The sequence below is a fragment of the Manacus candei genome, unplaced genomic scaffold (assembly GCF_025592945.1).
Source record: "Manacus candei isolate 608988 ecotype Guabito, Panama unplaced genomic scaffold, ASM2559294v1 h1tg000162l, whole genome shotgun sequence".
NCBI classification, from domain to species: domain Eukaryota; kingdom Metazoa; phylum Chordata; class Aves; order Passeriformes; family Pipridae; genus Manacus; species Manacus candei.
The window spans coordinates 249051-274674 of NW_026138210.1; the positions used below are offsets into that span (position 1 = coordinate 249051).

Genomic DNA, 25624 nt, shown 5'->3' on the forward strand with positions numbered 1-25624 from the left:
GAGGGTGGTGGTCTCAGTCTGGTAGAGAGTGGTGAGCTGCAGCCTTCCTCTGGATCCCACGAGTGGTGGAAAGGTTCTGAAACTCCAGGTTTATATATTCTCCAGTTCAGGCAGGAATGGTCAGTCGTTCCCTCTGAGCGGGGAATTCCATAAAAGGATGCTCAGTTCGTTCCCTCAGAGCGGGGAATTCCATAAAAGGATATGAGGATTCTCAGAGCAGGGAATTCCATAAAAGGGTATGAGGACAGGGACACCCCCCCCACCTCGCAACCCCCCACCCCCACCCCCCGACAACAGTTCCTGGGAAAATGGCATGGAAGGCCATAGAATACACACTTTTGGGCTACACCCATCCAGTGAGGAATCGGTCCCAGCTGTTCTAACTAGGACACTGTGTCCGTCATCGCTGCCATCATCATCATCATCGGCCTCGTGGCAGTCGGTGTCTGGAAGCTCCGATCCGGTAACTCCCGGGATGGGGGTCGGCAAGGGGCACGGATCCGCCCGGCAGCATTCCGGGGATCCTGTGCCACGGCTGCTGATCCCACTTTCTTTCCATAGGGAGCAGGGAGGGGAATGGATACGACCCCGCGCCCACCAGTGAGTCCCAGTAGCGTGTGTGGATCCAGATCCTCTGTGCAGGGATCCCAGGATGGATGCCAGGATTCCAGAGGGGAATGGGGGCCTAATGGCTGGAGCGGGATTGGAAGGGGTTTGCAGCTCAGGGCAGGATTCCAGAGTGGGATCAGGTGGAATTGTGGACTGGGATCAGGGCTGGATTCTGGAGTGGGATTGGTGTGGGATGGATGGAGTGGGATTGGGGTGGGATGGACAGAGCAGGATCAGGTGGGATTCCGCAGCAGTTCCTACTCTCCCTGGGCTCCACAGCCAGATCCATCCCCTGGGATGGGAACAGGGACATGGTGACTCCTTTCCCCGCTCTCATTCCAGCAGGAATCACGACCTGAGCGATCCTGGAGCTGGATCCGCCCCTTCCCTCTCCCTGTGGAAAGGCAGGAGCTGCTGGCAGAGCTCATCACGCTGCTCCCACCCACCCCGGCCCCCCTGCGGCTCTTCCCGATGGATCAACTTCCTGCTTTTTCCCGTGTGAAACCCAGGACCACAATTATTCCTGAGGCTTTAATTTGGGTGTGAAAATCTCCTGCTTTGGGCAATAAATCCTGGCTCCTCCTCCGGCATCCGGCAGTTCCTCTGTGGGAACCAGGAATGGGAATGGGGACAGGGGGGCTGGGATGGGGACATTGGGGACAGGGATGGGGACACTGGGAATAGGTTGCAGACATCAGGAATGGAAATGGGAACACCAGGAGACAATGGGGAATGGGGACACCAGGAGCACGATGGGATGACGAGGAGAAGGTTGGGGACACTGGAACAGGCTGGGGTCATCAGGAATGGGATGGAGACACCAGGAATAGCAATGGAGACATGGGGAGCAGGTTGGGGACAGCAGCAACTGGGAATGGGAACACACAGAAATGGGAATGCGGAAAACAGAGCTGGGATGGGAACATCAGGAATGGGAATGGGGACACCAGGAATGGGAATGGGGAAAACAGAACTGGGTTGGGAACTCTAGGAATGGGAATGGGGACACCAGGAATGGGAATGGGGACCTGGAGGACCACGCTGGGGACACTGGGAGCAGCCTGGGGAGAGCAGGAACTGGGATGGCAACACCAGGAAAGGGAACGGGGACATCAGCAGCAGGTTGGAGACACCAGGGACTGGGAATGGGGACATCAGGAATGGGATGGGAACACTGGGAATAGGAACACCGGGAATGGGAACACCAGGAATGGAGTGGGAACATGAGGGACCAGGATGGGGACACTGGGGACTGATGGAGAGGAGCAGAGACCCCAGACTCACCTAAACCCCTCCCAGAACTGAGGGCCAAGAGAAGCTCCCCTGAGCTCCGCCCGAGCTTTGCCCATTATTAATATGTATAGAGAGATGTTGTGATCAGATGAATATGATTTATCATATTTAATCATATATGAAAATTGTATACAACCCCGATATTGTGTGAAACTCTCGACCAAGTTCTCTGTGGTGCGAACCACGCTCGCTGCCGACGTTGGCAATAAATCCCTTTGCTGCTCAAAGATCCAAAGTCTCTGAGCAGTTCTTCGGACTGGGTTTTTCAGCATCACAGAGGCAAAGGCACAAACTGCTGGATGCCCTCAGAGTGCAACATTCCCTCCAAAGAGAAGAGGGAAATGCTTCATTGCTGAGCCCTGCAATCCCCTGCCCTTGCCCACCAGGCCAGCACAAGAGCACCTGACCTTGTCGCTCGGCTCCTGGGCCTGTGGCTCTGCTCCCCTGGCAACAGGCACGGCCACTGCAAAGAAATCCCCCAGGGAAGGCACACACTGACGGATCCCCTCAGAGGGCAACATTCTCACCAAAGCTCCCCTCTCAGCTTCCTTTACACTGACCTCTGACTGCAGGGACCTCCTTCCCACTCTGCTGATGCTTCTCAGGTTGCGAACCACCCGGAAAAAAACCCAAATGCCAAGGGATGTGCTTAGATTCACCAAAGATACAGCCCACCAGAATTAACATCTGATTCAGACTGACAGGAAAATGCTCAACTTAATCGTTGTCCCTCCGGTGCCAAAGGCCCCCCCACCGCTTGCATCCCACCTGGAAAGAACAAGAAGACGCTCCCAGAACGACCTTTGAAGAGAAGTGCCTGTCAGAACTGCAAGGAGGGATGCACAACAACCTCACGTGGGGGATATTCTCCGCTCTGCCCTGCAGACCCTTGTGCTGGGGTCAAAACACAGCCTCTCTGCTTCCCTCTCCTGAGGGACTTGTTCTTAGACATCCCTTTCCCCTCCCGGCCATTCCCAAGCCTGGACCCGGCTCTCAGCCCCTCTCTGGCTCAGAGCCCTCAACTTCTCTTGCAGAGAGCTGGGCCTGTCAACCCAGCTGCCAAAAGCACGGCCCTTGGGCTGCCTCGGAGGTTCCTGCAGTCGCCCCAGGCCCTGCCCAAGGCCCTCCCATCAGGGGCTGGGCCCTGGGGGCCGGGGGAGAACCCACCCGCCGCTTGGCCCTTCTTGCCCAGCCCTACTCTGGCCCAGCCTCCTCCCCCTGCACACTCCCCACTGCCACAGCCTGCGCTGGGGCAGCATTTCCTTCCTGGGCCCTTTCCAGCTACCCCCATGGGGACACTTCCATTTTCTGGGCCAGGCCCCAGAGGCAATCCCAGCCAGTCCTGCCCCTCGTCCCCAGCCCGGCTCACTGACTCCTGGGGGCCCCTGGAAGCCAAGAGCCAAAGGCCGACCCCCCCAGAGTGCAGCCCCACCATCTGCACTGGGGCCCCAGGGCTTCCCTTTCCCAAGCAGCCCCTGCAAAGCCTTGTCAGAGACAAAACTTGGTGACCCGAGTGCTGGATGCTTTTAGGAAAGAGGTCTGAACATTTCTTGACTAATGGAGGAGGATGACTTTTTTATTCTTGACCTTTGCAGTTCTCCATTTGGGGGCAGGATGTCCTCTGGGCCAATGTTTTGTTCCCTTTGCAGTGAGTGCAGCCTCAGAGGGCTGAGCCCTCTCTGGCTGGGCTTGGCCTCTCCTGCAGAGACTCAGGCCTGGCTGGGCTGCCCCAGGCAGACGCTGCAGGAAGAAGAGCTCAGGCCGCCTGGGTCTGGTGTCCCTGGGGCTCAGCCTGTGCCCCATTGCTGGGCAGGGGCTGAGCCCCACCTCTGCCTGGGGGCCTTGGCCAAAGGGCTGCCAAGGAAGAGGCCCAGGAGCCTTGGGGCCTGCCCAGCTTTCCTCCTCCCTGGGGGCTCTCAGTCCTCCCCTGACACCGTGTGGACCCAAGGCCTTGCTGGCTTCGGGCTCACGGCCCGCCGGCACCATCCCAGCGGCCTGAGCCCCCTCCTTCCCCTCTCTCCAGCCTCTCCTGCCTTTTCTGGCAAGGGGCCATCCAAGGCAAACCCCGGTTCTCAGCAATGGCACCTGTGGCACGGCTGCAAGGCTCGAGTGGGCCAGGCAAGAGCAGGAGCACCGAGAGCCTGAGGAGCCAGGAGATGCCCTGGCTGGGCATGGTGCTGCTGCGGGACGAGCTGACACCTCTGCACAGTCTCTGCCTGTCCCTGCCAGCCGACTTCTGCCCAGGCTCTGGGCACGGGGACGCAGCACTGACACTTTTCAGCCCCCGCGCTGTTCCACAGAGGCTGTGATGTCACAAGGCCCTTGCCTGGCAGCCAGGAGATGGGCAAGGCAAGGCAAGGACGGAGCCTCTGAGCCACCAGCACGCTGTCCCCAAAGGCTGGGGTGGCACAGAAGCCCAGAGTCCCTGAGCTTGGCAGAGACTTGTGAGATCAACCGGCGTCCAGCCTACGCCCCATCCCCAGCACATCAAGCAGAGCACGGCACTCAGTGCCATGGCCAGTCTTTGCTTAAACACCTCCAGGGACGGTGACTCCACCACCTCCCTGGGCAGCCCAAAAAGCTCTGAGGCATCACACCTCTTCTTTTACAGTTCTATCACAACTTTTTATAAGTCAATCATATTATATTATAGAGCTCCATTTCTATGTTGGTTACGTACACCTTTTATGTACGTTTTTATACCTTTTATGTACCTTTATATACCTTTTATAAATCTTTTAACGCCTTAATAAAATCCCAGGGATCTTGTTTGGAACTCCCTGGATCCAGGGACTGAGAGGATCTCCCTGAATAACACTTTCAGTGGGCACTGGAATCCTCAGGGTTCTGGAACCCCTGGAGCATCAACAGCTTTGTCCCTCCAAAGGCATCCCAATCTGTTTCCAATGGTTCAAGGATACAAAATAAACCAAATACCAGTTTCCAAACCAAATCAACTTCTAAGTCCAGAAATCACAAGTTAATATCTAAAATACCAGAAAGGATTTCTTAAGATTCTTTCTTTGCAACCTGAAGTACCCATAATACAAAAGAAACCAAATACCTGTTTCCAAAACCAAAAAAACCAAATACCAGTTCCAGAACCAAATAAACCAATGAGTCCAGACTCTTAAATTAATATCCAAAATCATGGCTGGGCTTTGTGAACGAAGATGTGGGAAGGGCTCTGCCCACATTTGCTACAAGCACATTGGTGGCTAAAGAGGCCAATACGAGACAGACACGTCCAGTTGCAAAAGGCAGAGCAGAAAGACTCCTTGGATGGGATGGACAGGACACGGTTCTTTCTGCGTTGTCTTTTCTCCTCGATGCTGATCCTGCTGCGTTCTCAAAGGAAGCAGCAGCGTTAGAGATGGGGTGTCTCCAGACCTCCCGACTGGAGGCCAGAGTAGACCAGTGATGGAGATCAATATGGCCAAGGCTGAGATGTTGTTTCAGGCAGTCCTTGTATCTCCTCTTCGGGGCTCCTCTCTTGCGGCAGCCGGTGGCAAGTTCACCACAGAGCACGATCTTAGGGAGGTGGTGGTGTGTCCTTCATCCTGGAGACGTGCCCTGCCCAGCACAGCTGTGTTCTCAGCAACATGGCCTCAATCCTTGTGACTGCTGCCTGTTCTAGAACAGATGGATTGGTCACATCATCTGACCAGTGGATGTTTAGGATTGTGCGGAGGCAGCGTTGATGGAAGCGTTCCAGGAGTCGCAGGTGGTGGCTGTAGATGACCCAGGATTCGGACCCATATAAGAGAGTAGACAGCACAATGGCTCTGTAAACACTGATCTTGGTGTTTTTCTTCAAGTGTTTATTTCCCCAAACTCTTTTATGGAGTTTTCCAAAAGCTCTCTATGCCTTTGCTAACCTGTTGTCCATCTCTCTGTCAATCTCACCATCCGAGGAGATGAGGCTGCCAAGGTAATTAAACTGCTGGACTGATTTGAGCTCTGATTGGCCAATGGTGATGTGGGGATGATGGGGGACTTCCTCAGGTGGAGGTTGATGGAGAACTTCTGTTTTCTTTAAGCTGACTTCCAGCCCAAAGAGCTCAGCAGCCTCAGCAAAGCAGGATGTTAAACGCTGCAGAGCTGCTTCTGTGGGAGCGACCAGGGCGGCGTCATCAGCATAAAGCAGCTCCTGGACAAGATGGTTTAAGGTCTTGGTGTGGGCCTTCAGTCGCCTTAGGTTGAAAGGGCTTCCATCAGTACGGTATCGGATGTAGATCCCATCCTGATCATCGAGGTCTGCCGTGGCCCTTTGGAGCATCCTGCTGGAAAAGATTGTGAATAGGGTTGGTGCGAGAACGCAGCCTTGTTTCACACCATTGGTTATTAGAAAGGGCTCAGAAAGTGCATTGCCATATCTGACTTGGCCGTGCTGATCCTCATGGAGTGAGATGATCATTTTAAGGAACTTGGGGGGACAACCTAAACGTTCCAAAGTCTGCCACAGACCTTTTCTGCTCACAGTATTGAAAGCCTTGGTGAGGTCAACAAAGGTTCCATAGAGACCTTTGTTCTGTTCCCTGCACTTCTCTTGCAGTTGTCTGAGAACAAATCCCATGTCTGTGGGGCTCCTGTTGGCTCTGAAACCACATTGGCTTTCAGGGAGAATTCCTTCTGCTATAGTGGGTTTTAGTCTGTTCAAGAGTATTCTTGCCAGGATTTTGCCAGCAATGGAGAGCAGAGTAATACCCCGGTAATTTCAGCAGTCTGATTGTGCTGGTTTAAAGGTGAACCAGTAGGGGAAATGAACTCAACCCAAAAGAGAGATTATAAGTCAGAATAACAATTTAATGAAATAACACAATAAGTACGATTATACAGACAAACAGTTGGTTTTAACCCACAAAACCCAAATGTATAACCCAGCACCCTGGGGCATGAACAGAGTGGTGTTTGTTGGGCCCCCTGAGCCCAAAGTAAAGGGAGAGGGGGAAAAAACCCTGTTGGTGAGTGGTGGTGCAGTCTGGTCAAGAGTGGTGGTTGCAGTTTGGTCGAGAGTGGTGATCTGCAGTCTGGTTGACAGTGGTGGTCACAGTCTGATTGAAAAGTGGTGGTTGCAGTCTGGTTGAAGAGACATCGGTGACATCACAGGCAGAGCAGTGACATCACAGGGACAGCGGTGACATCATAGAGACATTGGTGACATCACAGAGACAACGGTGACATCACAATCACAAGGACAGCAGTGACATCACAGAGACATCGGTGACATCACAGAGACATCAGGGACATCACAGTAACAGCAGTGGAATCACAGGGACATTGGTGACATCACAGTCACAGCAGTGACATCACAGGCACAGCAGTGACTGTTACGACCCCCCCCAGGAAAAAGGCAGGGGGGTAACTCAGGTTTTATCAATAATTCCCTTGGGCTGGATTAAAGTGAAACGACACTGAATAATCGGTGTCTGAAAACAGATTGACAAGGTTTATTTGAACAATTTTGTATCAACAGGTATGCCAGCATTTTGGGGGCTGTCATATAACAAGGCCAACCTTTCGGGGGAGGAGCAAAATGCATAGGGGAGAGAAAGACAGGGTAAGAGTAAGGGAGAGCAAGAAAGAAGAAAAGATGAGAGTGGTAAAAACGTAAATAGTCACCGCCCACTGGATCCAGTCATGTAAAAAGCAATGGTCTGGATCCACAGGCGGTGGGGGGAGAAGAAGGAAAAATCCCCCCCAAACCCCCAAAGTCACCAGTCAATATCCATATCCTTTGCACCTCCCCAAGGCGGGGAGTTGTTTGCATAGGGGGGTGTCCCCCTTTTTGGCGTGGAGTTCATGTGGAGGGCGTGGTAAACTCGGCTCTTCCCGCCTTTGGGGGCTTGACATCTTCTGCACTGGAGGAGGGGGGATGGGCCCAGCTGCCCATCAGAAAGTCAAAAGCCTGCAGAAGTCTCTAAAAATGCATAAATCATTAACTGTTCCAGTCTCTGACACTCCCCCAGACCAGCGCTCGTGGGGAGATCTCTGCTCTCAACCTCCAGCAGTGACCTTGGGGGGTCCCCAGCCAAGGCAGGAATCTCCACACACCCCCAAGAAGGGTTCTGTTGGAAGAACCTGCCCCTGGGAAAGGGGACTGGCCCTTTCTGGTAGAAACCCATGGACTGACAGGCCTTGGACTCCAGGGGTTCCCTCACCATCAGGGGCTTCATTTGGGGTGAAACCAGTCTGGGGTCCAACATCTCCTGCCTTGGCCTGGCCCCCTCTCAGCTCAGCACTGACCCCTTTGCAAATGGGGCATTGTCTTGGTGCCATTGCAGGGGGATGTCCTGCCCCAGTGTCCCAGTGTTCCTTTAATTCCCAGAGGCCCTGCAGTGTCCCAGTGGCCCCTTGATTCCATGACCTTCGGAAACACCTCAGGGTTCCTTTGGTTCCATGAGGCCCCCATGTCCCAAAGGCCCCTGGATTCCAGGAATTCCGCAGTGTCACAAGGTTCCTTTTCTCCATAGGGCCCTGCAGTGTCCCAGTTGTGCCTTGATTCCAGGAGTATCCAAATTCTCCCGGGGTTCCTTTGGTCTCAGGAGGTCCCGCAGTGTCCCAGCGGCCCCTTCATTCCAGGCAGGCCCAGGGAGACGAAGCCAAAGACGGAGCCCCGACCCCGTCAGCATCTTGGGGGGCGGGGGGGCAGGACCTGGGAAACGGCTGGGAAGGGACTGGGATGGACTGGGATGGTTTGGGAGGGACTGGGATGGACTGGGACAAACTGGGAGGGACTGGGATGAATTGGGACACCAGGATACACCGGGACCAGGACTGGGACCCAGCTGGACTCCCCGGGAGCAGGATCTGAGCACACTTGGACCCTCCAGGACCAGAACTGGGGCAACAGGGATCAGACTGGGAGCAACTGGGACCACACTGAGGGCTACTGGGAGCAACTGGAGGCCACATAGGATATAGTGGGAGTGCCTTGGAGTCACTGGGATCATACTGGTGGAAACTGGAATGTTACTGGGGCATCTGGGAGTGACTGGGAAGGACTAGGAGTATGCTGAGGGCTCTACTGGGATATACTGGGAGTGTCTGCAACCATGGTGGGGGTGACTGGGACTGTACTGGGAGTGACTGGGACTACGTGAAGGGGAATTAGGACCAGGCTGGGGGTAACTGGAAGGAATTCAGTGACTGGATTTACAATAAAAGCAACTGGGATTGACTGGGACTGTCAGGAGGGAGGACTGGGATCATACTTGGAGTGACTGGATCTGTGCTAGGGGCAACTGGGAGCAACAGGGACCATGATGGGGACAACTGGGATCATCCTGGGATCACGGTGGGAGAAGCTTGGTCCATGCTGGGAGCAACTGAGACCACACTGAGGGTGACTGGGGTCATCCTGGGATCAAACCAGGAGTGAGTGGGATCATGCAGGAGGTGATTGGGATCATACTGGGAGCAACTGGGAGTGCACTGGGGATGATTGGAAGTAGCTGTGAGGAACTGGGATCATGCTGGAAGCTTCTGGGGGCAACTGGGAATGAGTGGGACCACATGGAGGAAACTGGGAGCAACTGGGAGAGACCAGGAGTGACTGGGATCATCCTGGGACTGACTGGGCGCTGAATGCGAAAAATCGGTCCGAGAAACTGCTCAGAGACTTTTTTATCTTTAAGCAGCAAGGGATTTGTTTATTCAACGTTGGGAGCAAGCCAGCTGGCGCTGGACAAACTTGCTGGAAGGCTTCACACAAAATCAGCATTTTTATCCAATCTTCAGCTGGGATTAAATGCATATTCAAGTGATTACAACATCTCTCGATGCATATTAATAACAGGCGGAGTAGAGGTGGAGCTCAGGCGGGGCTTGGGGCGGTGTTTCTCTTGGCCCTCAATCCTGAGGGTACTTCCACTCTTCCTCCATGGCTCTGGGGGCTTCAACTCATCTTCCTCAGCTTGACCTTCCTTCTCTTCCATTCTTCTTGACCCACTCACTGAAGCTTGGAAAAAGCCCTGGCTCCCGGCCTATTCCTCCTATTCCAATGTCTCCCTGATCCTGCTGTCTCTCTAATTTATCCCCTCGAGGCCTAGGACATGTTCCTGTACTATTCTCTGAAGCTTTGCTCCAGTCAGTAGAACAGAACGAGCACAGATGCTCTTGGCTGTTGGTAGCTTGTTAGCAGGCCCCAATTTCTTAGTTAACTCTTTTGGGCCTGGCCTCCTGTTTCCCCAGGGACACAGCCCGGGCCCGGCTGTTCCCATTCCCATTCCACGGGTTTGCATTCCTGTTCCAGGTGTTCCCATCCCGTTCTAGTTGTTCCCATCCCATTCCAGGTGTCCCCATTCCCATTCCAGGAGTTCCCATTCCCATTCCAGGTGTTCCCATTCCAATTCCAGGTGTCCCCATTCCAATTCCTGGTGTCCCCAGTCTGCTCCCAATGTTCCCGTTCCCATTCCAGGTGTTCCCATTCGCATTCCAGGTGTCCCCATCCCATTCCTTATGTCCCCATTCCCATTCCTGGTTCCCAGGGAGGAATTGCCGGATGCCGGAGGAGGAGTCAGAATTTATTGCCCAAAGCAGGAGATTTTCACACCAAAATTAATTCCGTTTTTGTCACCACTGTCCCTGTGATGTCACCAATAGCTCAGTGATGTTACCGCTGCCCCAGTGATGTCACCAATGTCCCTGTGATGTCACCAATGTCCCTGTGATGTCACCGCTGTCCCCGTGATGTCACCGATGTCTCAGTGATGTCATCGATGTCCCCATGGTGTCACCGCTGTCATTTCCCCTGCTGGTTTACCTTAAAACCAGTACATCAGGGTTGTGACCAATGGGGGTCCCTGTGGATCATCCAACGCGGGTCCTCCCATGGCTGATGGAGTTGGAGCAGCGGCCGAAGCTCTTCCCACAGTCGGGGCACTCGGGGCTTCTCTTACCGGTGGGTCCGTTGGTGGGAGGAAAAGGCAGAGCTGTCCCTGAAGCTCTTCCCACACTCCCCACACTTGTGAGGCCTCTCCCTGATGTGGATGCGAAGGTGGGTGTAGAGGGTGGAGCTGTCCCACATTCCCTACACATGTAGGGCCGTTCCCCAGTGGGGATGTGCTGGTGGCTGAGCAGCTTGGTGCTTGTGCTGAAGCTCTTCCCACATTCCAAGCACTTGTAGGGCCATTCCCTGGTGTGAATGCAACGGTGTTTGCAAAGGCTGGAGCTGTCCCTGAAGCTCTTCCCACACTCCGCACACGTGTAGGGCCATTCCCACTGTGGATCATCTGGTGTCGGAGCAGGTTGGAGCTCTGATTGAAGCTCTTCCCACACTCCCCACACGTGTAGGGCCTTTCCCCACTGTGGATGCGACGGTGCGTGCGGAGGGTGGAGCTCTGCCTAAAGCTTTTCCCACACTCCTCACACATGTAGGGCCTTTCCCCCGTGTGGATCATGTGGTGGCTGAGGAGGTTGGAGCTCCGTTTGAAGCTCTTCCCACACTCCCCACACGTGTAGGGCCGTTCCCTAGTGTGGAAGCGACGGTGGGTGCGGAGGGTGGAGCGGTCACTGAAGCTCTTCCCACATTCCAAGCACCTGAAGGGTTTCTCCCTGCTGGGAGGCTGCTCAGGGACCACCAGCTCGCAGCTCCGCCTCAAGCTCCGGCCGCCTTCCCGGCACACGCTGGCTCTTTCCTCCTCACAGCCCCCTGGGCTGGCTTTGGAGCCCCTCCTGCAGGGGCATCTCCGGCCCTTTTCCTCCCCGCTGCCTTCCTGCGCCGGGGAGCCCTTCAAAACGGCCTCTCCCACCAGGCTCTGCCGGGGGGATTTGTCCTCCGCGCTCTCCGGCCTCACCTCGGGGCCTGGGACAGGAACCAACAAGGACACGCAGGGGATTTGCCTCCGGCCCACAGGGAAGCCCAAGGACATCCCCCCAACTCCGGCCCCAGCAGGACGGCCACAAAAGACAAAAGACCCACCCAAAGGGGCACTGACTTCCTCCTCACCTGCCTGGGGGGCCCAAGGCATCTTCCTCTTCCTCGCAGCCTCCTCCTCCATCCGCCCAAGCTTTGGGAAGCAGAAATCCTGATGGGGGGGAAAACAAGGGGTGAGCGCGTTGCCTTGGGGGTTCCTCCTGCCCAAGTCCAGCTCTAGGACTCACCAGGCATCTTGTGTCCATAAAAACTCCCAAAACACCAACATTCAGCACAAAAATCCCTTCCAGGAGTTCCCCCTCTCTGCTCTCTGGGGTTAGGGGGGTCCCCCCTGTCTGGCCTGATGGCACTTCTGCCTGCATTGGGGGTCCCCCTTCTCCGGGCTGCCGGGGGTCCCGCGGCTCCGGGGGGTTCCCACTCTCCGGGGTCCCCTTGAGTGTTGCCAGGGGGGTCCCAGGGCTCACTTCTCCCCACTCTGCCTCCCGGGGCCGGCCGGCCCTCCTCTCTCGGCTCCCACCCTCGCAAACCTCTTGGCGCTCTCGGCTCCCACCCCGCCTCAAGGCCCCCCCTCCTCTCCACACTCCAAGGCCTTCCCCCTCTCCGGGACCCCCGCTTAAGGGGCCCGGCGCTCCCTCTCTGCTCCCCCCCTCCAGCATTCCGGGGGTCCCCCAGCTCCGGGATCGCCCCTCTCCGCTCTCCCCACTCCGCGGCTACCGGGGTTCCCCCCCGGCTCTCACGGGGGCCCCCAAACCGCTCTCACCCCCCCCCGCCATTGCCCAGCCACCGCCAGGACCTTTTGGCTGCTCTTCTTTGTGCTCCCGCTCGGCTCCTCCCTCGGCTGGGCCGCCGCTTTTGGCGGGTTTCCTCCTCCGGGATCCGCCCCCTGCAGCCCTTCCCCCCTGGACCAGCCCCCTTGGGCCCCCCTTGGGCCCCCTTTGGGCCCCACTTTCCCAGTAAGTCTGATTATACAGACAAGCAATTGCTTTTAACCCACAAAACCCAAAAGTTATAACCCAGCACCCTGGGGCATGAACAAAGTGGTTTTCCTTGGGCCCCCCCCTGAGTCCAAAGTAAAGGGAGAGGGAAAAAAAACCTGCTGGTGGGAGAGCTGTTGCAGTCTGGTCAAAAGTGGTGATTGCAGTCCAGTTGAGGGTGGTGGTCTCAGTCTGGTAGAGAGTGGTGAGCTGCAGCCTTCCTCTGGATCCCACGAGTGGTGGAAAGGTTCTGAAACTCCAGGTTTATATATTCTCCAGTTCAGGCAGGAATGGTCAGTCGTTCCCTCAGAGCGGGGAATTCCATAAAAGGATATGAGGATTCTCAGAGCAGGGAATTCCATAAAAGGGTATGAGGACAGGGACACCCCCCCCACCTCGCAACCCCCCACCCCCACCCCCCGACAACAGTTCCTGGGAAAATGGCATGGAAGGCCATAGAATACACACTTTTGGGCTACACCCATCCAGTGAGGAATCGGTCCCAGCTGTTCTAACTAGGACACTGTGTCCGTCATCGCTGCCATCATCATCATCATCGGCCTCGTGGCAGTCGGTGTCTGGAAGCTCCGATCCGGTAACTCCCGGGATGGGGGTCGGCAAGGGGCACGGATCCGCCCGGCAGCATTCCGGGGATCCTGTGCCACGGCTGCTGATCCCACTTTCTTTCCATAGGGAGCAGGGAGGGGAATGGATACGACCCCGCGCCCACCAGTGAGTCCCAGCAGCGTGTGTGGATCCAGATCCTCTGTGCAGGGATCCCAGGATGGATGCCGGGATTCCAGAGGGGAATGGGGGCCTAATGGCTGGAGCGGGATTGGAAGGGGTTTGCAGCTCAGGGCAGGATTCCAGAGTGGGATCAGGTGGAATTGTGGACTGGGATCAGGGCTGGATTCTGGAGTGGGATTGGTGTGGGATGGATGGAGTGGGATTGGGGTGGGATGGACAGAGCAGGATCAGGTGGGATTCCGCAGCAGTTCCTACTCTCCCTGGGCTCCACAGCTGGCTTCATCCCCTGGGATGGGAACAGGGACATGGTGACTCCTTTCCCCGCTCTCATCCCAGCAGGAATCACAGCCTGAGCGATCCTGGAGCTGGATCCGCCCCTTCCCTCTCCCTGTGGAAAGGCAGGAGCTGCTGGCAGAGCTCATCCCGCTGCTCCCACCCACCCCGGCCCCCCTGCGGCTCTTCCCGATGGATCAACTTCCTGCTTTTTCCCGTGTGAAACCCAGGACCGCAATTATTCCTGAGGCTTTAATTTGGGTGTGAAAATCTCCTGCTTTGGGCAATAAATCCTGGCTCCTCCTCCGGCATCCGGCAGTTCCTCTGTGGGAACCAGGAATGGGAATGGGGACAGGGGGGCTGGGATGGGGACATTGGGGACAGGGATGGGGACACTGGGAATAGGTTGCAGACATCAGGAATGGAAATGGGAACACCAGGAGACAATGGGGAATGGGGACACCAGGAGCACGATGGGATGACGAGGAGAAGGTTGGGGACACTGGAACAGGCTGGGGTCATCAGGAATGGGATGGAGACACCAGGAATAGCAATGGAGACATGGGGAGCAGGTTGGGGACAGCAGCAACTGGGAATGGGAACACACAGAAATGGGAATGCGGAAAACAGAGCTGGGATGGGAACATCAGGAATGGGAATGGGGACACCAGGAATGGGAATGGGGAAAACAGAACTGGGTTGGGAACTCTAGGAATGGGAATGGGGACACCAGGAATGGGAATGGGGACCTGGAGGACCACGCTGGGGACACTGGGAGCAGCCTGGGGAGAGCAGGAACTGGGATGGCAACACCAGGAAAGGGAACGGGGACATCAGCAGCAGGTTGGAGACACCAGGGACTGGGAATGGGGACATCAGGAATGGGATGGGAACACTGGGAATAGGAACACCGGGAATGGGAACACCAGGAATGGAGTGGGAACATGAGGGACCAGGATGGGGACACTGGGGACTGATGGAGAGGAGCAGAGACCCCAGACTCACCTAAACCCCTCCCAGAACTGAGGGCCAAGAGAAGCTCCGCCTGAGCTCCACCCGAGCTTTGCCCATTATTAATATGTATAGAGAGATGTTGTGATCAGATGAATATGATTTATCATATTTAATCATATATGAAAATTGTATACAACCCCGATATTGTGTGAAACTCTCGACCAAGTTCTCTGTGGTGCGAACCACGCTCGCTGCCGACGTTGGCAATAAATCCCTTTGCTGCTCAAAGATCCAAAGTCTCTGAGCAGTTCTTCGGACTGGGTTTTTCAGCATCACAGAGGCAAAGGCACAAACTGCTGGATGCCCTCAGAGTGCAACATTCCCTCCAAAGAGAAGAGGGAAATGCTTCATTGCTGAGCCCTGCAATCCCCTGCCCTTGCCCACCAGGCCAGCACAAGAGCACCTGACCTTGTCACTCGGCTCCTGGGCCTGTGGCTCTGCTCCCCTGGCAACAGGCACGGCCACTGCAAAGAAATCCCCCAGGGAAGGCACACACTGACGGATCCCCTCAGAGGGCAACATTCTCACCAAAGCTCCCCTCTCAGCTTCCTTTACACTGACCTCTGACTGCAGGGACCTCCTTCCCACTCTGCTGATGCTTCTCAGGTTGCGAACCACCCGGAAAAAAACCCAAATGCCAAGGGATGTGCTTAGATTCACCAAAGATACAGCCCACCAGAATTAACATCTGATTCAGACTGACAGGAAAATGCTCAACTTAATCGTTGTCCCTCCGGTGCCAAAGGCCCCCCCACCGCTTGCATCCCACCTGGAAAGAACAAGAAGACGCTCCCAGAACGACCTTTGAAGAGAAGTGCCTGTCAGAACTGCAAGGAGGAATGCACAACAACCTCACGTGGGGGATATTCTCCGCTCTGCCCTGCAGACCCTTGTGCTGGGGTCAAAACACAGCCTCTCTGCTTCCCTCTCCTGAGGGACTTGTTCTTAGACATCCCTTTCCCCTCCCGGCCATTCCCAAGCCTGGACCCGGCTCTCAGCCCCTCTCTGGCTCAGAGCCCTCAACTTCTCTTGCAGAGAGCTGGGCCTGTCAACCCAGCTGCCAAAAGCACGGCCCTTGGGCTGCCTCGGAGGTTCCTGCAGTCGCCCCAGGCCCTGCCCAAGGCCCTCCCATCAGGGGCTGGGCCCTGGGGGCCGGGGGAGAACCCACCCGCCGCTTGGCCCTTCTTGCCCAGCCCTACTCTGGCCCAGCCTCCTCCCCCTGCACACTCCCCACTGCCACAGCCTGCGCTGGGGCAGCATTTCCTTCCTGGGCCCTTTCCAGCTACCCCCATGGGGACACTTCCATTTTCTGGGCCAGGCCCCAGAGGCAATCCCAGCCAGTCCTGCCCCTCGTCCCCAGCCCGGCTCACTGACTCCTGGGGGCCCCTGGAAGCCAAGAGCCAAAGGCCGACCCCCCCAGAGTGCAGCCCCACCATCTGCACTGGGGCCCCAGGGCTTCCCTTTCCCAAGCAGCCCCTGCAAAGCCTTGTCAGAGACAAAACTTGGTGACCCGAGTGCTGGATGCTTTTAGGAAAGAGGTCTGAACATTTCTTGACTAATGGAGGAGGATGACTTTTTTATTCTTGACCTTTGCAGTTCTCCATTTGGGGGCAGGATGTCCTCTGGGCCAATGTTTTGTTCCCTTTGCAGTGAGTGCAGCCTCAGAGGGCTGAGCCCTCTCTGGCTGGGCTTGGCCTCTCCTGCAGAGACTCAGGCCTGGCTGGGCTGCCCCAGGCAGACGCTGCAGGAAGAAGAGCTCAGGCCGCCTGGGTCTGGTGTCCCTGGGGCTCAGCCTGTGCCCCATTGCTGGGCAGGGGCTGAGCCCCACCTCTGCCTGGGGGCCTTGGCCAAAGGGCTGCCAAGGAAGAGGCCCAGGAGCCTTGGGGCCTGCCCAGCTTTCCTCCTCCCTGGGGGCTCTCAGTCCTCCCCTGACACCGTGTGGACCCAAGGCCTTGCTGGCTTCGGGCTCACGGCCCGCCGGCACCATCCCAGCGGCCTGACCCCCCTCCTTCCCCTCTCTCCAGCCTCTCCTGCCTTTTCTGGCAAGGGGCCATCCAAGGCAAACCCCGGTTCTCAGCCATGGCACCTGTGGCACGGCTGCAAGGCTCCAGTGGGCCAGGCAAGAGCAGGAGCACCGAGAGCCTGAGGAGCCAGGAGATGCCCTGGCTGGGCATGGTGCTGCTGCGGGACGAGCTGACACCTCTGCACAGTCTCTGCCCGTCCCTGCCAGCCGACTTCTGCCCAGGCTCTGGGCACGGGGACGCAGCACTGACACTTTTCAGCCCCCGCGCTGTTCCACAGAGGCTGTGATGTCACAAGGCCCTTGCCTGGCAGCCAGGAGATGGGCAAGGCAAGGCAAGGACAGAGCCTTGGGCAATAGACAATGGATGATGGACAAGTTCTTGGTCATGGCCATTTGTTAGAAAAACAAAGTAAAAGTTTAAGGCCTGCCATATTTCAGGGGTCAGAGACCTGGCAGAGAAATCTTTTTTTGAGACCTGGACACCAAGAAGGCAGAATTTCTAAACCACAAAGACCCTTAGAGAAACCAGAGATGAAGGCAAAACTAACACAGACAGTTACTGAGGCTCTCTCTATCCAGGGAAAAGACAAGAAAAGGACAAAAACTGTGGGCTAAGCATCATGCAAAGTGAGAAATCAAGAGCCAATAGAAGAGAGAATAAGAATTCCTGCAGAGAACTGGTAAGCCAATGGACAGGAATTCCTTTGTCTGCTAAAATGTAAAAAGAGTTAAAAGTTTTAAGAACTGATGTACAGATGTTAGAGAGCAATTCCTGTGTCCCTTGAGTGCTGAATGAAGTAGGGTCACCTCTGGAACCCAACCAACTGCTCAGAGATTTTATTCCCTGGTTTTCGCTGACGGTTTCTGGGGACCCAGATGAGACAAAGCAGCGCCGACAGGGCAGAGCAGAGGAATCGTTGGCCCTGCAGTGTGTACCAAAGGAGTTTTGGGGAGATCTTCCAATTCCCTGGTCTGGAGAGTTCACCACGCCTTCTTTTCTGGTAAAAAGAGCAGACCATGAATTTTGGGTACTTGATTTTAAGGCCTTTTGCCTGCACATAAGGCACAGCAATGGGAAGGACGCAGCGTGAGGCTGAGAGGTTTCTGTCATGGTTTGTGGGCTTGGGTGAGATTGGGCCAGAATTACAGGACACCTGTAAAATCTGGGCTTTGGGAAAGGTTGGGGAGGGTTGGGAAAGGTGTTCAAAGGGTGGTTTTGCCTGAGGTGTTAAACATGAGAGCGGGTCTATCTTCCCAATTCCCAAGAGAAGAGATCCCAGAAAGCTCCCCTGCAGGTTGTGTTTTAAGGAACAGGAGAAGAGACCGAGGGTAAGGGGTTTCTTTCCTGGAGGGAAGGGCTGTCGTTCACTTGCAGGAGCCCTGCGCTGAAATTGCCAGTCTGACTGCCCAAACTGAACACAGCTGAAGATTCCTGCCAGACAAAAAGAGCCAGGACAGAAAGCTCTTGCTGCCCATGGAGTGCCCAGGGTGGCCCCCCAACTGCATGTGAAACCTGAAGGTTCCAGGCTTTCTTTCCTGGGGGAAAGGCCGTGACATCCCAAAGAGTCCCGTGGCAGACAGGTGGGGCTGCACTGTGGGGGTGTGAGGTGTTGGTTCTTTGGTTTCCAGGGGCTATTCCAGAATGGAGAGGACAGGCTGTGACATCACAAAGGGGCCCATGGCACAGGGGTTGGGCTGCACTAGGGGCTGTGAGACATTGGTTTTTTGGTTTCCAGCAGCCATTCTGGAATGGAGGGGATAGGCCAGAATGGATAGGACAACAAAAGGACCCAAAGCACATGGGTTGGTCTGCACTATGGTGTGGGGTGTTGGTTCTTTGGTTGCCAGGGCCTATTCTGGAATGGAGAGGACAGGCTGTGACAAGAAGTGCCTGTCAGAACTGCAAAGACGGACGCACAAGAATCTTCTGTGGGCATATTCTCTGCTCTGCCCTGCAGACCTTTGTGTTGGGGTGAAAACACAGCCTCTCTGCTTCCCTCTCCTAAGGGACTTGTTCTTAGACATCCCTTTCCCCTATGCTCCTTTCAAAAGCCCTCCTGGCAATTCCCAAGCCTGTACCCGGCTCTCATCCCCTCTCTCTTGTCTTCCCAATCCCCTGGTCAATCCCAACATCCCAGGACAGGGATCCCAGTTGCTTGGCTGCACTCCCACCTAGTTCCATATGCTGGGCCATGATATCCCAGCACTGGAGCAGCCAGGTCAGCAGGGGCTCTCCCAACTGGAGGTTGAAATCTTTTCACATCTCTCACAGCTCAGCCGGGGATGGGGATCTGGTGATTATCTCTGGTCCTGCCTCTTGCTCCTGTTCTGAGGGCTCTGCTTCCCCTTCATCCCTCACTAACTGAGCTGATTTGGTCTTGGATTTCTTCTGTAGAGGGGCAGCTGCTACTGGCACAGGTTGTTCCTCTGCAGTTTGAGTGGCCACAGCACCTCTTGGTCTCCTTTCCTCCTCCTCCCCCTGGGGGCACTGGGTCTTAGTTAAACAAGACAAAACGAAGTCCCAAATCCCCAGGTTGGGGGGAGAAACTGTCCCGGCAGTTCAAAGCTCTCTCAGCCCCGTGTGCTCGCAGCCAGCAGTGAAGGAGTCCCTTTTCCCAGGGCAGTCCCCAAAGCAGAACACCTCGCTCCCAGATGGGTCGGGCTCTCTCTCTCTCTCTCGGTCGCTCTCCACGAGGTGTCCCGTGGGGAAAAAACTTCCTCTCAGGAAAAGAGAACAAGGTGGCCAAAATCAGCTCCCGCTCTGTCCGGTCCCGGACAAACCCCAAAAGCCCCCGAACAAAGGACCCCCCGCCCTCCCCGCGGCCACCGCGGTGTCCCCGAGAGCCGCCCTCCCCCCACTGCCCCTGCCCAGCGCCTGCGGCTCCGCTCCAACCCACCCCATCCCGGGAGACACAGATGGGAATGGGGGGACACTGGGAAACAATTCCAACACCTCTTTTCAAACCTCTGACACCTGGTTCCCAGACATTCCCAAAGAAGGGGCTTCCCGTGGCCTCGAGCCAGGGACCGACCTTTGGATTGAACCAACTCCTGGAGAGACACGTTCCCATCCCTGTCCCCATTCCCATTCCTGGGGTTCCCATCCCTGTCCCCATTCCCATTCCTGGGGTTCCCATCCCTGTCCCCATTCCCATTCCTGGGGTTCCCATCCCTGTCCCCATTCCCATTCCTGGGGTTCCCATCCCTGTCCCCATTCCCACTTCCTGCTGTGCCAACCTGCTCCCAGTGTCCCCGTTCCTGTCCCCACTATCCCTATCCTGGTCTCCCATGTCCCCATTCCCATTCCCGGTGTCTCAAATCCCAATCCTGGTGACTCCAACCTGCTCCCAATGTCCCCATTCCCATTCCTGGAGTTCCCATTTCCATTCCTGATGTCTGTAACCTACTCCCAGTGTCCCCATCCCTGTCCCCAATGTCCCCATCCCAGTCCCCCTCTGTCTCCATTCCTATTCCTGGTTCACATAGAGGAACTGCCGGATGCCGGAGGAGGGAGCCAGGATTTATTGCCCAAAGCAGGAGATTTTCACACCCAAATTAAAGCCTCAGGAATAATTGTGGTCCTGGGTTTCACACGGGAAAAAGCAGGAAGTTGATCCATTGGGAAGAGCCGCAGAGGGGCCGGGGTGGGTGGGTGCAGCGGGATGAGCTCTGCCAGCAGCTCCTGCCTTTCCACAGGGAGAGGGAAGGGGTGGATCCAGCTCCGGGATCGCTCAGGTTGTGATTCCTGCTGGGATGAGAGCGGGGAAAGGAGTCACCATGTCCCTGTTCCCATCCCAAGGGATGGAGCCGGCTGTGGAGCCCAGGGAGAGTAGGAACTGCTCCGGAATCCCACCTGATCCTGCTCTGTCCATCCCACCCCAATCCCACACCAGAATCCATCCCACCCCAATCCCACTCCAGAATCCAGCCCTGATCCCAGTCCACAATTCCACCTGATCCCACTCTGGAATCCTGCCCTGAGCTGCAATCCCCTTCCAATCCCACTCCAGCCATTAGGCCCCCATTCCCCTCTGGAATCCCGGCATCCATCCTGGGATCCCTGCACAGAGGATCTGGATCCACACACGCTGCTGGGACTCACTGGTGGGCGCGGGGTCGTATCCATTCCCCTCCCTCTTCCCTCTGGAAAGAAAGTGGGATCAGCACCCGTGGCACAGGATCCCCGGAATGCTGCCGGGCGGATCCGTGCCCCTTGCCGACCCCCATCCCGGGAGTTACCGGATCGGAGCTTCCAGACACCGACTGCCACGAGGCCGATGATGATGATGATGGCAGCGATGACGGACACAGTGTCCTAGTTAGAACAGCTGGGACCGATTCCTCACTGGATGGGTGTAGCCCAAAAGTGTGTATTCTATGGCCTTCCATGCCATTTTCCCAGGAACTGTTGTCGGGGGGGGGGCTGCGAGGTGGGGGGGGTGCTCCTGTCCTCATACCCTTTTATGGAATTCCCCGTTCTGACAATCCTCATATCCTTTTATGGAATTGCCCACTCTGAGCATCCTCATATCCTTTTATGGAATTCCCCGCTCTGAGGGAACGAACTGAGCATCCTTTTATGGAATTCCCTGCTCTGAGGGAACGACTGACCATTCCTGCCTGAACTGGAGAATATATAAACCTGGAGTTTCAGAACCTTTCCACCACTCGTGGGATCCACAGGAAGGCTGCAGCTCACCACTCTCAACCAGACTGAGACCACCACCCTCAACTGGACTGCAATCACCACTTCTGACCAGACTGCAACAGTTCTCCCACCAGCAGGTTTTTTCCCCTCTCCCTTTACTCTGGACTCGGGGGGGGGCAAGGAAAACCACTTTGTTCATGCCCCAGGGTGCTGGGTTATACATTTGGGTTTTGTGGGTTAAAAGCAATTGCTTGTCTGTATAATCAGACTTATTGGGCAAGGGGGGCCCAAGGGGGGCCCAAGGGGGCTGGTCCAGGGGGGGAAGGGCTGCAGGGGGCGGATCCCGGAGGAGGAAACCCGCCAAAAGCGGCGACCCAGCCGAGGGAGGAGCCGAGCGGGAGCACAAAGAAGAGCAGCCAAAAGGTCCTGGCGGTGGCTGGGCAATGGCGGGGGGGGCGAGAGCGGTTTGGGGGCCCCCGTGAGAGCCGGGGGGGAACCCCGGTCGCCGCGGAGTGGGGAGAGCGGAGAGGGGCGATCCCGGAGCTGGGGGACCCCCGGAATGCTGGAGGGGGGGGAGCAGAGAGGGAGCACCGGGCCCCTTAAGCGGGGGTCCCGGAGAGGAGGAAGGCCTTGGAGTGTGGAGAGGAAGGGGGGCCTTGAGGCGGGGTGGGAGCCGAGAGCGCCAAGAGGTTTGCGAGGGTGGGAGCCGAGAGAGGAGGGCCGGCTGGCCCCGGGAGGCAGAGTGGGGAGAAGTGAGCCCTGGGACCCCCCTGGCAACACTCAAGGGGACCCCGGAGAGTGGGAACCCCCTGGAGCCGCGGGACCCCCGGCAGCCCGGAGAAGGGGGACCCCCAATGCAGGCAGAAGTGCCATCAGGCCAGACAGGGGGGACCCCCCTAACCCCAGAGAGCAGAGAGGGGGAACTCCTGGGAGGGGATTTTGGGCTGAATGTTGGTGTTTTGGGGGTTTTTATGGACACAAGTTTCCCAGTGAGTCCTAGAGCTGGACTTGGGCAGGAGGAACCCCCAAGGCAACGCGCTCATCCCTTGTTTTCCCCCCCCAGCAGGATTTCTGCTTTCCAAAGCTTGGGCGGATGGAGGAGGAGGCTGCGAGGAAGAGGAAGATGCCTTGGGCCCCCCAGGCAGGTGAGGAGGAAGTCAGTGCCCCTTTGGGTGGGTCTTTTGTCTTTTGTGGCCGTCCTGCTGGGGCCGGAGTTGGGGGGATGTCCTTGGGCTTCCCTGTGGGCCGGAGGCAAATCCCCTGCATGTCCTTGTTGGTTCCTGCCCCAGGCCCCGAGGTGAGGCCGGAGAGCGCGGAGGACAAATCCCCCCGGCAGAGCCTGGTGGGAGAGGCCGTTTTGAAGGGCTCCCCGGCGCAGGAAGGCAGCGGGGAGGAAAAGGGCCGGAGATGCCCCCGCAGGAGGGGCTCCAAAGCCAGCCCAGGGGGCTGTGAGGAGGAAAGAGCCAGCGTGTGCCGGGAAGGTGGCCGGAGCTGCAAGCTGGTGGTCCCTGAGCAGCCTCCCAGCAGGGAAAAGCACTTTAGGTGCTTGGAATGTGGGAAGAGCTTCAGCAGGATCACCAACCTCCTGGGGCACCAGCACATCCACACTGGGGAACGGCCCTACACATGTGGGAAATGTGGGAAGAGCTTCAGGCAGAGCTCCACCCTCCGCACCCACCGTCGCATCCACAGTGGGGAACGGCCCTACACGTGTGGGGAGTGTGGGAAGAGCTTCAAACAGAGCTCCCACCTGCTCCGACACCAGATGATCCACAGTGGGGAACAGCCCTACACGTGTGGGGAATGTGGGAAGAGCTTCAAACGGAACTCCCACCTCCTCAGCCACCAGATGATCCACAGTGGGGAAAGGCCCTACATGTGTCAGGAATGTGGGAAGAGCTACACACAGAGCTCCCACCTGCTCCAACACCAGATGATCCACAGTGGGAACGGCCCTACACGTGTGCGGAGTGTGGGAAGGGCTTCAGGGACAGCTCCAGCCTTTGCAAACACCGTTGCATCCACACCAGGGAATGGCCCTACAAGTGCTTGGAATGTGGAAAGATCTTCAGCACAAGCACCAAGCTGCTCAGCCACCAGCACATCCCCACTGGGGAACAGCCCTACACGTGTAGGGAATGTGGGACAGCTCCACCCTCTACACCCACCTTCGCATCCACATCAGGGAGAGGCCTCACAAGTGTGGGGAGTGTGGGAAGAGCTTCAGGCAGAGCTCTTCCTTGACCTCCCACCAACGGACCCACCGGTAAGAGAAGTCCCGAGTGCCCCGACTGCGGGAAGAGCTTCGGCCGCTGCTCCAACTCCATCAGCCATGGGAGGACCCGCGTTGGATGATCCAGAGGGACCCCCGTTGGGCACAGCCCTGGTGTGTTGGTTTAAAGGTAAACCAGCTGGGGAAATGAAAGCGGTAACACCACGGGAACATCGATGACATCACAGGGACGTTGGTGACATCACATGGACAGCGGTGACATCACGGGGACATCGGTGACATCACTGAGACATTGTTGACATCACAGTGACGTTGGTGACATCACAGGGACGTTGGTGACATCACCGGGGGTTAATTTTGGTGTGAAAATCTCCTGCTTTGGGTAATAAATTCTGGCTCCTTATCCGGCATCCGGCAGTTCCTCTCTGGGAACCAGGAATGGGAGTGGGTACAGGGGGAATGGGAACACCTGGAATGGGAATGGGAACACCTGGAATGGGAATGGGAACATTGGGAGCAGACTGGGAACAACAGGAATGGGAATGGAGACATCAGGAACTGGGAATGGGGGCGCTTGGATTGGGAATAGGGACACCGGGGAGAGGGATGGAGACACTGGGAGCAGGTTAGGGACACCAGGAATGGGAATGGGGACACCAGGAATTGGAATGGAGACACCAGGAACTGGGATGGCAACACCTGGAATGGGAATGGGAATTCGTGGAATGGGAATTGGAACACCTGGAATGGGAAGGGGAACATAGGGAGCAGGTTGGGGACACCAGGAATTGGAATGGGGACACCAGGAATGGGAATGGGGACACCAGGAATGGGAATGGGAGCACCTGGAATGGGAATAGGGAAAACAGAGGTGGGATGGGAACACCTGGAATGGGAATTGAAACAATAGGAATGGGAATGGAGATACCTGGGAATGGGAATGGGAACACCAAGATCTGGGAATGGGGAAAACAGAAGTGGGATGGGAACATCAGGAATGGGAGGAGGGACAATAGGAATGGGAATGGGAACACCTAGAATGGGATGGAACACCTGGAAAGGGAATTGGAACACATGGAATGGGAATGGGAACACCTGGAATGGGAATGAGAATGCCTGGAATGGGAATGGGAATTCCTGGAATGGGAATGGGACACCTAGAATGGGATGGAACACCTGGAAAGGGAATTGGAACACATGGAATGGGAATGGGAACTCCTGGAATGGGAATGGGGACACCTGGATTGGGGTGGGAACAACTAGAATGGGATGGGAACACCTGGAACAGGAATGCAAACCCGTGGAATGGGAATGGGAACAGCCGGGCCCGGGCTGTGTCCCTGGGGAAACAGGAGGCCAGGCCCAAAAGAGTTAACTAAGAAATTGGGGCCTGCTAACAAGCTACCAACATCCAAGAGCATCTGTGCTCGTTCTGTTCTACTGACTGGAGCAAAGCTTCAGAGAATAGTACAGGAACATGTCCTAGGCCTCGAGGGGATAAATTAGAGAGACAGCAGGATCAGGGAGACATTGGAATAGGAGGAATAGGCCGGGAGCCAGGGCTTTTTCCAAGCTTCAGTGAGCGGGTCAAGAAGAATGGAAGAGAAGGAAGGTCAAGCTGAGGAAGATGAGTTGAAGCCCCCAGAGCCATGGAGGAAGAGTGGAAGTACCCTCAGGACTGAGGGCCAAGAGAAACACCGCCCCAAGCCCCGCCTGAGCTCCACCTCTACTCCGCCTGTTATTAATATGCATCGATAGATGTTGTAATCACTTGAATATGCATTTAATCCCAGCTGAAGATTGGATAAAAATGCTGATTTTGTGTGAAACCTTGGAGCAAGTTTGTCCAGCGCCAGCTGGCTTGCTCCCAACGTTGAATAAACAAATCCCTTGCTGCTTAAAGATAAAAAAGTCTCTGAGCAGTTTCTCGGAC

The 25624-nt window shown here is 56.3% G+C and overlaps 3 long non-coding RNA genes across 5 annotated transcripts in view; 2 read left to right on the forward strand and 1 right to left on the reverse strand.

Annotated features, from left to right (window-relative positions):
- LOC127463478 (uncharacterized) overlaps window positions 1-25624 on the forward strand; it is a 63480-nt gene that overhangs the window by 32628 nt on the left and 5228 nt on the right. The gene's annotated exons all lie outside the window — the stretch shown is intronic.
- LOC127463473 (uncharacterized) lies at window positions 354-14118 on the forward strand. Of its 3 annotated transcripts, none has more exons than XR_007900852.1 (3): window positions 354-463; window positions 562-600; window positions 13840-14118. It is a non-coding gene; the product is annotated as an uncharacterized LOC127463473 (long non-coding RNA). The 3 variants fall into 3 exon arrangements; XR_007900853.1 differs by lacking the exon at window positions 562-600 and adding an exon at window positions 13447-13485; XR_007900851.1 differs by lacking the exons at window positions 354-463; window positions 562-600 and adding exons at window positions 13240-13348; window positions 13447-13485.
- Window positions 20438-21117, reverse strand: LOC127463477 (uncharacterized). Its single transcript, XR_007900857.1, has 3 exons — window positions 21050-21117; window positions 20913-20951; window positions 20438-20555 (listed from the first exon to the last, which is right to left on the reverse strand). It is a non-coding gene; the product is annotated as an uncharacterized LOC127463477 (long non-coding RNA).